This window comes from Chiloscyllium plagiosum, unplaced genomic scaffold (assembly GCF_037043375.1).
Source record: "Chiloscyllium plagiosum isolate Xiang-an unplaced genomic scaffold, Cpla_swu_hap1 HiC_scaffold_38, whole genome shotgun sequence".
NCBI lineage: Eukaryota > Metazoa > Chordata > Chondrichthyes > Orectolobiformes > Hemiscylliidae > Chiloscyllium > Chiloscyllium plagiosum.
The window spans coordinates 88,635,584-88,650,633 of NW_028270176.1; positions in this window are offsets into that span (position 1 = coordinate 88,635,584).

The following is a 15,050-nucleotide window of genomic DNA, read 5'->3' on the forward strand; positions in this document are numbered from 1 at the left end:
ATGGTTGAATATAATTTTGCTTCTGTTGGTGTTGTGGTCTACGACATCATATGGAACACGCAGTTTGAGCTGCAATATCTCCAATACAGTTCTGCCCCCAGTTCTCACCAAGTCCCACTCACCCATCAGCCATGTACTCAGTGGCCTACTCTGGTTTCTGATGTGGCACACTTCCAATTTTATATTCTCATTCGACTGAGGGTCTCTCCATGGTGTCACGCTTACAATTTGTCTCATTGCCCATCACCCTTTAACATAATCATCTGAATCATTTCCTTTCCAGTATGTGCTACCTTCTGTGTTTAGAGTGAATGCGTGTCCCTCTGTTTCTCTCTCTGACTAACAATAAGAAGTCCATAGTTTCAGTGATGCCAGCTTTGCGTCATTTCAGAGACACGGAAATTGTGCATCTTGTGTTATCTTTCACTTCCCGGTATATGCTGCTCCAGGTTGAACAGGGCGTTTGAGCCACGTTGACACATGTCTTTGAAACGTGGTGAAAAGCAGAAATTGCCAGAGAAATTAAGCAGGTCTGGCAGCTTCAGTGGAGTGAAAGCAGACTTAATCATTTGGGTGCAGTGACCATTCTTCAAGGCTCACAGGTTTTTTTGTGTTTTCGTTTCAGATTTCAAATATCCAGAGTTATTTGTTTAATTGAGAATGTGCTTTTTTTTCTTTTCTGAAGAAACACAGCAGATCTGGCAGCATCTGCGGAGAGAGAGAAACACAGTTCGCATTTCAAGTCCAGTGTGACTCCTCTTCAGAACAGGAAAGGATTGGAAAATGGGCTTTTAACTCCCTTGACCGAGGTAGAGGAGGGGTGACGGGAAACAAGATGGTGTGGAGGAGCAATGCCACTGACAAATTGACTTTTATTTCTGGTAAAACAGAATCAAATGTAAAATGAGTATTAATTAGATTGTGAAGGGGGTGGGAATGGGTTCCGTAATTAACTGCAAGACAAACGATTCACAAACAGGGCAAGTTCATTGGGAGACCAGGAGAAAGAATGTGTGAAAAATGGAGAACAGCCATAATGCGGCCAGGCTGTGGAAGTATGGAATTGAATAAAAAACTACTTCAGGATAGAACGTACCAAGGTTTACAGTGAGGTGTTACTCGAGGTTGAGTTGTGCTTCATTGGAGCATTACAGCAGCTCAGGACTGAAATGTTAGCATGACAGGAAGGTACTTTATTGAAATGGGAAACAATGAGAAGGTCAGGGTAATTCCCACAGACAGAGTGGGAGTTTTCCTCAAAACAGTTTCTGTTTGATCTCCCCAATGTAAAGGAGACTGCATTGTGAGCAGCAATGACAGGAGACTGGATTGAAAGAGTACAAATGAAATGCTGCTTCATCCATTTGGTGTGTATTGGGTTGTCATGAAATAACGAATGTGTCCGCGATCTTTTTCAAATGTCCACATTTATTTCTTCTGATATGGAGACCACCTAGCTCCACAGCTTGGAGAGAGGAAGTACTATAGGTGCGGGAGGCCAGAGTTAATAAACTTGGAGCTGGATAAACACAGCAGACCAGACAGAATCAGAGGAGCAGCAAAGGCACTATATTGATCTTGGACCTTTCTTCAGGTTTGATGAGGAGCAGGGGAGCTCAGAAATGGAGTGATGGGATATGGAAGGGTGGCGGGTTGGTATGATGGTGGTAGGCACATGAAGGTATGAGGTTACTGTGATTGTTCAGTGGGAAGGATGGAGCAGATACAGGTGTGTCTGGTCAGGGAAAAGGGACATGGGATAAGGCTCTGGGTGGAGGGCTTTTGAAGCGGCTTCAGTCAATGTTGAGGCCATTGGGCTATCAGCTTGCAAGGTAAACTCTCAGCTGGTGTTCCTCTGACAGAAGACAGGCTAAGGATGAGCATGTCGCCGGACGACTGGGAGTGGAAATTAAAATGAATGGTAACTGGAAAGTCGGGTTGTTTGCTTCTTGCAGAGCACTAATACTCCACACAGAGCCTGATTCTGGTCCACCGAGCTCGTCTCCAACTCCCAACATGGTCTCCTCTATGTTGTGGAGACGAAAGGGAGACTCAGGGACATATTCATGGAGTATCTGCTCTCTGCACCCTTTAACAAACTCATCCTTCCAGTTGCCATCTATTACAATCACTCCCCTCCCCTTGCTCATCCGACAACATGTCCATCCTTGGCCTCCTCCAATTTCAGATTGAAGCCAAACAGAAACTAGGGAACACACCTTGATATTTCAGCTGGAGACCTTACAGCTCAATGGTCTCAATATTGACTTCACTGGCTTCAAACTTTCTCTACCCACAGCCTTACTCCAAGTCCCCTTCCCTGACCTGACCAAAGTTGTCCATCTTCTCATTCGTATGTCTGTTGCACCCTTCCCACTGACCAATCACAATAATTCCCTGCCTGCATCCCCTATCGCCATTCCACCTATCTTTCCACCAGCCCCATGCCCCTCCCTCTATTTACTTCCCGGCTCCCCTTTCCCACCCCAACCCTGATGAAGTCTTTCAACATGAAACGTTGACTTTCCTCTTCCTAGGATGCTGTCTCACTTGCTTTGCTTTTTCAGCTTCATATGTATTGGCTACATAGTTGCACGTTGAGACCTTATCAGTAACAGATTTTATTGTGCTTTTTATGCATTCCTTGTTGTATGTTTACTGACAAGCTTATCTCAACATTCTCACTGCAGGATCTAGGAAACAGTCTTTTTGTCACTAATGCTCCTGTCTGCTTCGAACTGATTTCCTTTGTTTTAACCATACTTTCATCTTTGATGTTCGCAATGACATTGTAAACGTAACTCTTATTATGCTGTAACTTAGTCACACCTTTTCCAATATACTTCACAACTTCCTTGTTCTTATACTCCACACATCTATTCATAAACCCAAAGATCCAATAGGTCCTTCTATATTTTCCTGTATTCTGTGTCCCTCTCTCCTTAAATGCGGAGGTTACATTTACCAGTCCTCCCTCACTCCAAAGTCACCAGCAATGCCTCCACAATTACCTTCGATATCTCTTTAGAACTACGAGCTGTTGTCCAATTGGTCTCGCTGATTGATTCAACTTCACCTTCCCGAGCACCTTCTCCTTACTGAGGTCAGTATACTCACCTCTATACCCTGACTGTCATGACGTTCTGGCATTTTGCTGGTGTCTTCCACCGTGAAGACTGATGTAAAGTATCTATTCAATTCCTCTGCCATTCCATTGCTTCCCATAACTACTCAAACCTCATTTTCCTACAGTCCTTTATTTGTTTTTTATTCCCTGTCGACCTTGTTATATATCTAAAAATCGCTTTCCATGTTCTTTTACACGATTAAGAAGCGTAATATCATATTTCACCCTCTCCTCCCATTTGCTGTTATTAGTTATCCGTGCTGGAATTTGTAGACTTCATAATCCTTTGGATTCCAATAATCTTCACCACATTGTGTGTATTTTCTTTTGTTTTATGCTTTCCCTGAATTCGTTATCACTCACGGCTGACTTGTCTTCTGCTGAATATTGTTCTTCTAACTTGGGATGAGTTTCTGATGTGCTGAGGAATTATCTCCAGATACCTCTGCCATATTTGCTTCACCATCTTCCCGTGCTCAGCTTCCCTTCCAACTAACTCTGTCCAACTGCCCCCTCGTCTCTTGTAGTTACATTACTCTTATATTTAAGACATCACATTCAAAAGTGAGCAATAGATGTAAACAGAAGGAGGGAAGTCTGAGGCATGAGACAGAAAGAACGATTGGACGATTTATTAATTCGATTAAAAGAAAAATCGAGAGACAGAGAGAGAGAGAATATAGATATGGAGATATAAAAATATAGAAGTCTACGTGACTGATAGATATAGATGTACATCTGTATTTGGTTTGACAATTCCTGTGTGTTTGTGGTCCTTTGTACAATGTATGTGCAACAGATTAATATGTTAAAATGTGGGTCTGATTCCAGAACTTTTATCTCCATCAATATGACAGGCAACAGATGTTGACAGAACCAGCAGGCCAATGCATATGTTTCCCGGTAGAGAATTGATTAACTGAAATAATTTGGAACTCAAGAAGCAGGAATTTATAACATACATCCTGATAAGAATTAGCGATTAGGTCTGGGAACGCAAGGAAGAGGCAGCAGGTAGAGTGTACGTTGAAAGAAGGGGAACATAACATCTCAGCTGAAGACGAAATAACATGTTAACGTTTTATAAATTTTATACATCACATGCATCATTTTTGTTCAATATGTCTCTCTTGTTCATTCTGAATATGGTGCACACATATGAACAGTCTTATGTATCTGCACGCACGCATGCACACACACACACATCCATACTAACACACACAGACACACCCACATACACCCACACACGCACAGACACCCACACACACAGACGCGCACTCACACACAGAGACACACATGCAAACACCCACACACACTCTCACACACAGAGACACACAAACACGCACTCACACACACAGACACACACACTCACTCATGCACAGACACACACAGAGACACACAGATAGACACACACACACACAGACTCTCTCTCTCTCTCTCACACACACACACACACGCACATACACACACATCAATCATTGTTCAGCCATTCCATTTCAAATTATCCTGTTTTATTTACACTGTCATTTGCAGTTCCTTCTTCCGAATATATTCTGTTTCTTTCTCTACATTTGATTTTATTCTGTCTGTCAAGAAGACATTGGAGAACTTGGGGGATGTAACTTTACTCCTCATCAGTCTCCACAGTCACTGTCTTCTATTCCTTTCTGTTTCTTAGCCCATGGAAAATACATACTGTGTCTGACCCATGAATCCCGATAAACAGGTCACTTTTTTATTAGATTATATACAGTATGGAAACAGGCCCTTCGGCCCAACAAATCCACATCGACCCTCCGAAGAGTAACCCACCCAGACCCATTCCCCTACCCTCTATTCACCCCTGACACCATGTGCAATTTAGTATGGCCAATTCACCTAACCTGTATATTTTTGGATTGTGGGAGGAAACCGTAGCACCCGGAGAAAATCCACGCAGACACGGCGACAATGTGGAAACGCCACACAGACAATTGCCCAATGCTGTTCAGCAAACAAAAAATGTACTTTTGTGCTAAGGCTACAACAAATATAAAAAAGAAAAGGCATACAAATTGTGCAATAAGATGTTTCCACCTTTGCAAACAAATTATTGAATTACATTGTGTAAACGATAATTAACTGATAAAAGTTATGAGAGTATAATCCAGCAAAATACGTAGCACAGCGAGAGAATAACAAGCGATTACATTTAAACTTGAGGGTTATGGACGAACAATTATTATGTCCAGAAAAAAAGATGATGATTTTGTGAGAAATTCGATTTTCCCCATGATATGTAGATCCCAATAGTTCACATTTCAGTGTTGAGACCCCATGCTGGTTGAGAGGGAGCTCCAGGCTCTGAATGAATTCTCACAGTCTCAATGTGCAGTTGGTGTGTGTCTCTGCACTGTTCATAAATCTATCAGTAGCTTTAGTGCATTACTCCTGAAATAGTTCGCTATTTCCACCAGCTTCTGACCTCTATAGGAGTACAATAATGTCTTCTCGGAGACAGAAGGCATTTCCTGGAGACCTGACACAAACCATTCACTTTTCCCTCTCACGTTCAGCAAACCAGGTTAAAGTGACACATGTGTACCACGAGCAAAGGAACCAGGAGGAACAACATAGAGCAGTCTATCTGTGTAGACTCTGCTTCACTCTTTGTCATGTTGGGGCATCACAGACATTTTCCTATTTCTGTACACGTGGTTTGATAGGCTGAATGGCCACGTCCTGGTCATCTGGAAGCAGCTCAAGGACCTGACTTGGCGACTCCGGTTCCTGTTTAACATCTCGATGTGCTGGCTACACTCCTTCCCTCCTTATGTAATAGGCAGGAGGGTCTGAATGGGCTATCCCTATTCTTCTCCGATAGTTTCAATGGATTGAATAGCGTCCTTGTATTCTGTTGAAACCACGTTTCGGGCAGAAGCTTATGCTCAGAAACGGCGATTCACCTGCTCCTCGGATGCTGCTTGACCTGCTGTGCTTTTACAGCGCTACACTCTCGAGACTTCAGTCACTGAATGGTCTCCTCTGTTTCTGTGCACCATGTTATCGGAATAAATGAACTCCAAATGCTCTGTCTTGCAGTTTTGAGGAACTGAATGGAACATAGGGACGTAAGGCTGAGGGGTAGGAGTGTGTTATTAGACACTTTAAGCACTCTCAACTAGGCAGTAAGGTCGTGGCTGATTTGCATGTGTTCTCATCCCCACTTCCATATCTGTAGTGCATTGTCCTTTACTGTCCAATATCTAAATGCTTTGACTAATTGCAAACACACAGGCACCACAAACCTCTGGGGAAGAGCATTCCCACTCAAACAACCCATTGTGAAATTCTCCTCATCGGTGTTCAGACTGGGGTTGGACGGACCACTGTTTCATTTTCTAGTCCCGTTCCTCCATTGATCATGATAAATTTTAAATGTAACCCGGTTGGTGATATGACCAATGATATAGGTCTCAGACTAGGTCAGGTTCTTTGCTGATATCTTACATTTGCAAAAATAATAAAGTTACTCAAAGCTAAGATGGAAAAATAAAGTGCAAACAGTTTGGACAAATATGTGCATTGATATTTATCTTTGAACGCATACTGAGATGCAGTCTGTGCATACACACAGACACACACACTGAGACACACACAGTGTCTCACACACTCAAGTGCACACAGACACACACATAAACATGCCTAAATACAAGCAGGAAAAAAAAGCTGCAAAATATCAGCTTGAAAGAGCTTTGTCCAAGCAATAGTTAAACTCAAGACAAAAGTAAAATAATTAAATGTTATTCTGCCTCTGAGGTTGTTCTGCTCACACAAGCAGGATTTATTCGTGGAACAGTCGGATTGGCTGAATTACCTTTGATTTTAGGCAGTAGGGAGATGCCAATGATTCCTCAACAGTTATCCTACATGAATGATAAAGATAAATGAATGGTTTTCACCTCTCATATATTGTTGCGAGAAGGAACAAGGAAAGATAGGGAGCAATAAGCAGTGGCTTCTCCAACATGTTGCATTTTCTCCATCTCGGAGCAGAAATATACAATAATGTTATCTGGAGACCAAACTGAACCACGTGAGGCCTGCGTGAACATTCTCGGAACTGTATGACTCTGTCCCTGTTCTCTGCTCCATGTAAGAGTTTTAATGAAGATACATTTGTATGTGTCCTCATATTTTTGCCCTATAAAATCATGTCTTCATAGTATTTGCTTTCTTATACTATGAAAAGAGGATATAACATATACATGTTGTTTTCTTAAATTTGAATCCTCATTTCTAGACTCCCATACCAGAGAAAATGTCCATAGGCTATGCATCAGATACACTCTCCTCAATATCTTATACAGTTCAATACGAACGCCTCTCATTCTCAACCCTGAAGTGCTCTCGCCTTTTAGAGATTTATAATATCATGAGGAGAAAAGAAATGGTGAAGATCCAAGAACATTTTCCTACCTTAGGGCAGTCCAAAACTAGAGCACATAGATTGAAGGTGAGGGGAGAAAGATTTAAAAGGGACAAAAGTGGTAACTTCTCACAGAGTGTATAGAATGAACTGCCAGAGGAAATGTTGGAGGCTGGGACAGCTACAGCATTTAAAGCCATTTGAATGAAGCCATTTGAATGAACACGAAGGTTTTATGGGATTTGGGCCAAGTGCTGGCAAATGGAACTTAATTAATTTAGGACATCTGGTCGGCATGGACATGATGCAGCGAAGGGTCTGTTTCCATGCTGTATGACAGAATAAGGCCTTCTTTCCAGGAGCAAGTGCAGTGAAACATCTTCGCAAAGCTTCTAAAGCTATTGAGTACATTTATTTTTCAGTTTATGGAATCATCACTGCCCACAGTACATCAGATGTTAACTCAGAAATCCCCTGTACAGATGCAGTAAAATATCCTGACAGCCTTTTCATGAAGTAATCATTCCAAATACCTTCCTAATTACTTGCTGCATATGCATACTAACCCCGTGTGATGTATGTACCCGGGTGAACAAATGCCTTTGTACAACTGAGTTTTGTGCTCCCTCTTCCTTTAATTAGTTTACTGTTGTTTTACCCTTCTGCCACAGCACAAACTTCGGTACCTCATGTTATCCTGTTTCTGCAGAAGGTTTGCACACTAACCTTCCCTGTCTATATCACATTACAGACTCTCTATATCCACTTGACATCTTATCGAATCTTAGTGGTTGAGCCAATTGAGTTCCATCCAATCAGTTCCCACACGCAAATCATTGACAGAATCTAAATAGCTTTTGATGTTGCACTGATTTAGATTAGATTAGATTACATTACATTACAGTGTGGAAACAGGCCCTTCGGCCCAACAAGTCCACACCGACCCGCCGAAGCGAAACCCACCCATTCCCCTACATTTACCCCTTACCTAACACTACAGGCAATTTAGCATGGCCAATTCACCTGACCCTACACATCTTTTGGACTGTGGGAGGAAACCGGAGCACCCGGAGGAAACCCATGCAGACACGGGGAGAACGTGCAAACTCCACACAGTCAGTCGCCTGAGGTGGGAATTTCTGAGGCATTTCACCAAGTTAAAGATTTCCAACCTGAAAATACACATTTCTCCCGACTATCTATTTCCTGATAGTTACCCAGGACTCCCCTGTTCCTGTGTAGCAATCTAGAAAGTGTGTGTGACGTCCTCTTGCGCTGCGTAATGTACTGAAATGGCTGAAGAGCTTCATCCTATTTCTTTATAATTACTTAGAGGGGCAGATCAATCCTGAATGGCTGAATGCGATCTTCCTCATCTTCTGTAACAGCATCGCGGGGTTGAGTGAGTGAGCAACACATGAAGCAAGAGCAGCAGGTGGCCATTCAGCCCCTCGAGCCTGCTGCACAATTCAGAATGCTCATTGTTGATGTGATGGTATCTAAGCATCTCTTTCCTGTCTGTTCCCAATAAACATTGATTCTCTTGTTCATCAAAGATCTATATAACTCCGCCTTGAGTGTTTTCATTAACCCAGTCTTCACTGCTCCTTGTGCATGAGAAGACTACAGACCACACAATCCTAAAGAGAAAGGAACATCCCTTTCTCAGTATGAAATAGGAATGCCCTTATTCTCAAAATGAGTTCCCCTCAAACCAATCATTATTCTTTAGACACAACGGTTAGGAACAGATATAGACCATTCAGCCTCAAACCTCCCCAAATTTCCATTAACCCTCGGTAATCAAATACTGACCAGATTATCCTCCAGTGAAGTTAAAGGAATTACAGGTACAATATTTTCATAAGAGCTCAAGAAGATAGAACAGCGAACATTGAACAGTACAGCACAGTAAGAGCCCTTCAGCCATCAATGGTATGGCGACCTTTTATCCTACTCTAAGATAAAACTAAACTGCAGAGCCTTCATCGTATTATCATCTATGTGCCTATCCAAGAGTTACTTGAATGTCCCTAATGTAGCTAATTCTGCGACCACTGCTGGCCATGCACCTATCACTACCTGTGTAAATAACCTGCCTCTGATATCTCCCCAAAACTCCTCTCCAATCACATTAAAATTATGTTTTCCTTGTGTTAGCCATTTCTACCCTATGAAAATGACTCTACTAATCCATTCTATCTGTGCCTCTCATCATCTTGCACACCTCTATCAAGGTACCGTTCATCCTTCTTTACTCTAATGAGAAAAGCTAAAGCTCCCTCAAGCCTTCTTCATAAGACATGTCCTACAGGACATTCTGGGAACATTCTGGGAACTCCCGTCTGCACCCTCTCTAAAACTTCCACATCCTTCCTTTAATGGGGCGAACAGAACTCCACGCAATATTCCAAGTGTGGTCTAATCAGGACTCTGGAGCTGCAGCATAACCTCGCAGTTCTGAACTCAATCCCCCAGCTTATGAAAGCCAACACATCATACACATTCTTAACAGCCCTATCACCTTGAGGGCTTTGGCAACTTTGAGGAATCTACAGACGTGGACCCCAAGATCCCTTTGTTCCTCCACACTGCCAAGAAGTCTACCTTTAACCCTGTAATCTGCATTTAAATTCAACCTTTGAAAGCCACTCTCTCCTGAAAATGGGAAAATAGAGCAGAATCAGGCCACTTGGTCCATTGGATCTGCTGTGCCATTGGATTACAGCTGAAATGTTTCTCACCTACATTCTCCTGCCTTCGCCAAATGATCATTGATTCCCAAATTAATGAAAAGCTTATTCATCTCTATCTTAAAGGAACTGTGTGCAGGAGTGTGTGTGTTTGATTGTGTGTCCACATCTGTATGTATATGTGTTGTGTGTTTACCGTGTCTGTGTATGTGTGTGTATATCTCCGTGAGACGAGGTCTTGCCGTTTTTTGGGGTAAATCCATGGAAATTGCGATCAACCCCTCACCGCCCCCCACATCTCTCCGTCTGTCCCTGTTAAGTTTATAGTTATCCAATGCCACCCTCTGCTCGCCTCCCTAGGCCTTTGCACTAGTGTCAGTAGTTTGTTTCTTTCAGAGGACATCAGATACTGTCAATCGCTCACATTGCATGGCTGTCTGGTTTTTCAAATAACGTCATTGGAAGCACAGAGCAGTTTCGTCTGATACCTAGCGATATCGTTCCTGAGATATTACCACCACCACTGGGCCAGTTTCAGGACTTTACAATCTTTTCTCATTTATAATTTGTAGGAGTATATTGTAAAACATTTCAAGATAATGAACGTGAAATACATTCATTGCATTGACTTACAAATGGTTCCGTCAATCTTGCTTGGAAGCATTTGTGGTGGAAATACTCTTTAATTTGTGCACTCTGTGTCATGAATAATCTTCAAAGACAAATCACTTCCACATTGCAGAGCGACCATAGACATAACTTTACATGAACATCCTACACTCGAAATGTCCTCAGTACTATTACAATCCTCCATATACTAAACTGTGGGTGTGTGCGTGTGCAGATGGTTCTGTCAGTTTGGATGGAGCTATGAGCTGCCTCCTTCCCACTCCCTCCCAGACTGAATTCCCTGATGGTTATCACCCTCCGGTGCTGTCAACGCAGAGGAGTGTGAAGGCCAGCAGATGGGGACATTGCATCACTTTAAACACCAGAGAGGCTGACAGATCCGCTGTGCACATGGACACACAGATACACACAGAGACGAATACAGTCACGCAGACAAAACGCAGAGATGAAAACAGACATGCAAATACACAAAGAGACAAATACAGACACACAGAGATGAGTACAGACGCACAGGCGCACAGAGGGATGAATACAGAGGTGCAGCGACACACAGAAACAAATACAGGCACACAGATACACACAGAGACAAATACAGACAGGAAGATACACAACAGAGGTGAATACATGCACGCAGATACACATAGAGACGAATACAGACACGGAGATACAGAGATGAATACAGGCACGCAGATACACACGGAGACAAATATAGACATGCAGATACACACAAAGACGAATAGACTCACACAGGTGCCCACAGGGATGAATACAGACGCAACGATACACACAGAGACGAACACAGACCCGCAGATACACACAGAGATGAATACAGACACACAGATACTCACACATGAACACAGGCATGCAGAAAGACATAGAGACGAATACACACACTCAGATACAGACATGAATGCAGACACGCAGATGCACACAGAGACGGATGCAGACACGCAGATACACACAGAGACACGCAGATAGACAGAGAGACGGATGGAGACACACACACAAGATGAATACAGACACGCAGATACACACAGAGACAAACATAAACACGCAGATACACACAGAGACGAATAGTCACACAGATGCCCACAGAGACGAATAAAGACAAACGGATACACACAGAGATGCAAACAGACACACAGATACACACAGAGACAAACACAGACACGCGGATACACATAGAGACTCGCAGATACACACAGAGACGAACTTAATGAAACACACAGATGAATACAGGCAGGCAGATGCACATAGAGATGAATAAAGGCACACAGATGCACATAGAGATGAATACAGACATGCAGATTCAGAGATGAATGCAGACACGCAGATGCACACAGAGAAGAATAAAGTCACACAGATACCAATAGAGACGAATACAAATACACGTATACACACAGAGTTGAACACAGATAAACTGATATACACAGAGACAAAAACAGACGCGCTGATACACCCAGAGATACGCAGATACACACAGAGACGAATAGAAACATACAGATACACACAGAGATGGATACAGACACGCAGATACACACAGAGGTGAATACAGACAGTCTGGTACACACAGAGATGAATACAGACATGCAGCTGCACACAGACATAAATACAGGCATGTAGATACGCACAGAGACAAATACAGACATGCAGATACACACAGAGACAAATACAAACATGTAGATGCACACAGCGATGAATGCAGAAACGCAGATACACACAGTGACAAAATCAGACATGCAGAGACACACAGAGATGAATATAGATGCACAGACACACACGGAGACTGATGCAATAACACATATAATAATACAGGCACACATAGACAAATTCCTGAAGAAGGGCTTATGCCCGAAACGTCGATTCTCCTGCTCCTTGGATGCTGCCTGACCTGCTGTGCTTTTCCAGCAACACATTTCCAGCACACATTGAAAAATATCGATACACAAATGCACACACAGATACCCAGTCATCAATACAGACGCACTACACCCACGGCCACACTGACGTTTATCTAGACATCGGGAATCTGCCAGTGTTTACTTTTCACGTGGTGACTTTCTCAATATTTCACTCACTCTGTCTGGCTTGTGTCAATCTTTCTGCTGTTCCATAGATAATTCTCTGCATTCTCTCTATAGATTCCACCTCTTTCCTTTAATGAGGTGACCAGAACACGGTATTGCAAGTGTGGTGTTATGACACGGCGATGAACCCTTCTGCTAATGAAACCAAACACTCAAAAAAGCTCACCTCGCTCATAATCTGTTAAAGTCGAGTGACAGAGAGCTCGCAAATTGGATTACTACTTAACAGGAAATAATATCAATGTATTCCTTAATTCTAAAAGTGAGCATTGAACAACAACAGTTATTCCCAACTCTACGTTTTCCTTTTTCTGAACTGTTTGTTATCTTCCTCCACCTTTAACAATATACTCTTCCAATTAAAGAGAAACTGTATTAAAATTACATAAACCAGACAGTGGCTGTAGTCTCCAATGCGCTCTTTCCTTCCACTGAATATCTCCCTGGGTCACGTTCTGTCTTTTAATGCAAGGATGTTTCGTTCAAAAAATGAATCTTACACCGAGAATGGTGTTCATGGCAGACGCTCACGATGGCAGTTTACTTTCTGTCTAACTTTCAAAATTCGCGCCTCTTTATTCCCTCAACATCAGCTCATCTCCTTGGTTTGATGTTGGCAAAACAATAAATTTAAAAGCGAATGGGTTTAGTATAGTGGGACATTATTTAAACTTGATTGTCTAAATTCGAATAGTTGTTAAAAGAGCAACCAAAGCTCAACATATCTGTTTCACAGCCAGATGTCACATAGTTTCAGTCCATTAAACTCTGAAAATATGAGCTAGTCATATGACAAGTACTTGCAAGCTCTCAATGCAGAACAGCATTCAACTTCATTACAGTGGGTTAAATAGTGGGATTATAGAGCTGCAGCAAAACCTCACAACTCTGAAACTGAGCTCCCCGGCTGTGAAAGCCAACACATCATACGTCTTCTAAACAACAACATCAACCTGAATGGCAACTTTGAGGATCTATAGACATGGACCCCAAGATCCTGCTGTTCCAGATTTATCTCGATCTGTCACTCTTCAGCTCAGTTCTGTCAATGTCCTGTTGCAATTTACAACAGCCCTCCATACTAAACACCAACTCCACCAACATTCATGCCATCGGAAAACCTATGAACCCACCCTTCCAATTCGTTATCCAGCTCTCTTATAAAAACAATTACAAAGAGCAGAGGTCCCAGAACAGATCACCAAGCTGGTCACCAAGCTCCAGGCTGCATCTGTTCCATCTACCACCACCTTCTGACTTCTGTGGGCCAGCCAATTCTGCATCCAGACAACCTGATCTCCCTGTAAGCCATGCCTCCGTAGTTTGTGAATGAGCTTACCGTGGAGAACTTTATCAAACGCCTTGTTGTAATCCATATATACCACATCCACTGCTCTAATTCATCAACGTGTTTTGTCACATCCTTAAGGAATTCAATAAGATCTATGAGGCATGAACTGCTTCTCGCAAAGCCATGCTGACTGTCTCTAATCATTTATAATTTTCCAAGTATTCATAAATCCTGTCTCTCAAATCCTCTCCAATACTTTGCCCGTCACTGGTCTAAGACTGGTTAGCCAATAATTCCCAGGATTATCCCTATTCCCTTTCTTGAACCAGGGAATTACTTTTGCCAGCCTCCTGTCATCTGGCACGACTCCAGTGGACAGTGAGGATGCAAAGATCATCGCAAAATGCACAGCAATCTCTTCTCGCTTCCTATAGTATGCTAGGGCTTATCCTGTCTGGCCACATAAATTTATCTATCCGTGTGTTTCTCAAATTTTTCAACACATCCTCCTGTTCTAGCATATTCGCCTCTTTCATGCTGTCCGCAGAAACGTCAAGGTCCCTCTCATTAGTGAATACTGAAGCAAACATTCATTAAGAACCTCCGTTACCTCCTCCGACTCCTGGCACACGTTCCCTCCATTATACCTGATCAGCCCTACCCTCACTCTGGCCATCCTCTTGTTTCTCACATAAGTGTAGAACGTCTTAGGTTTTACCTTAATTCTACCCGCCAAGGCTTTATCATGCACACTTTTATCTCTCCTGCGTTCATTCTTCATTTCCACCCTGGTTACCTTGCAACCTTCTAGAGC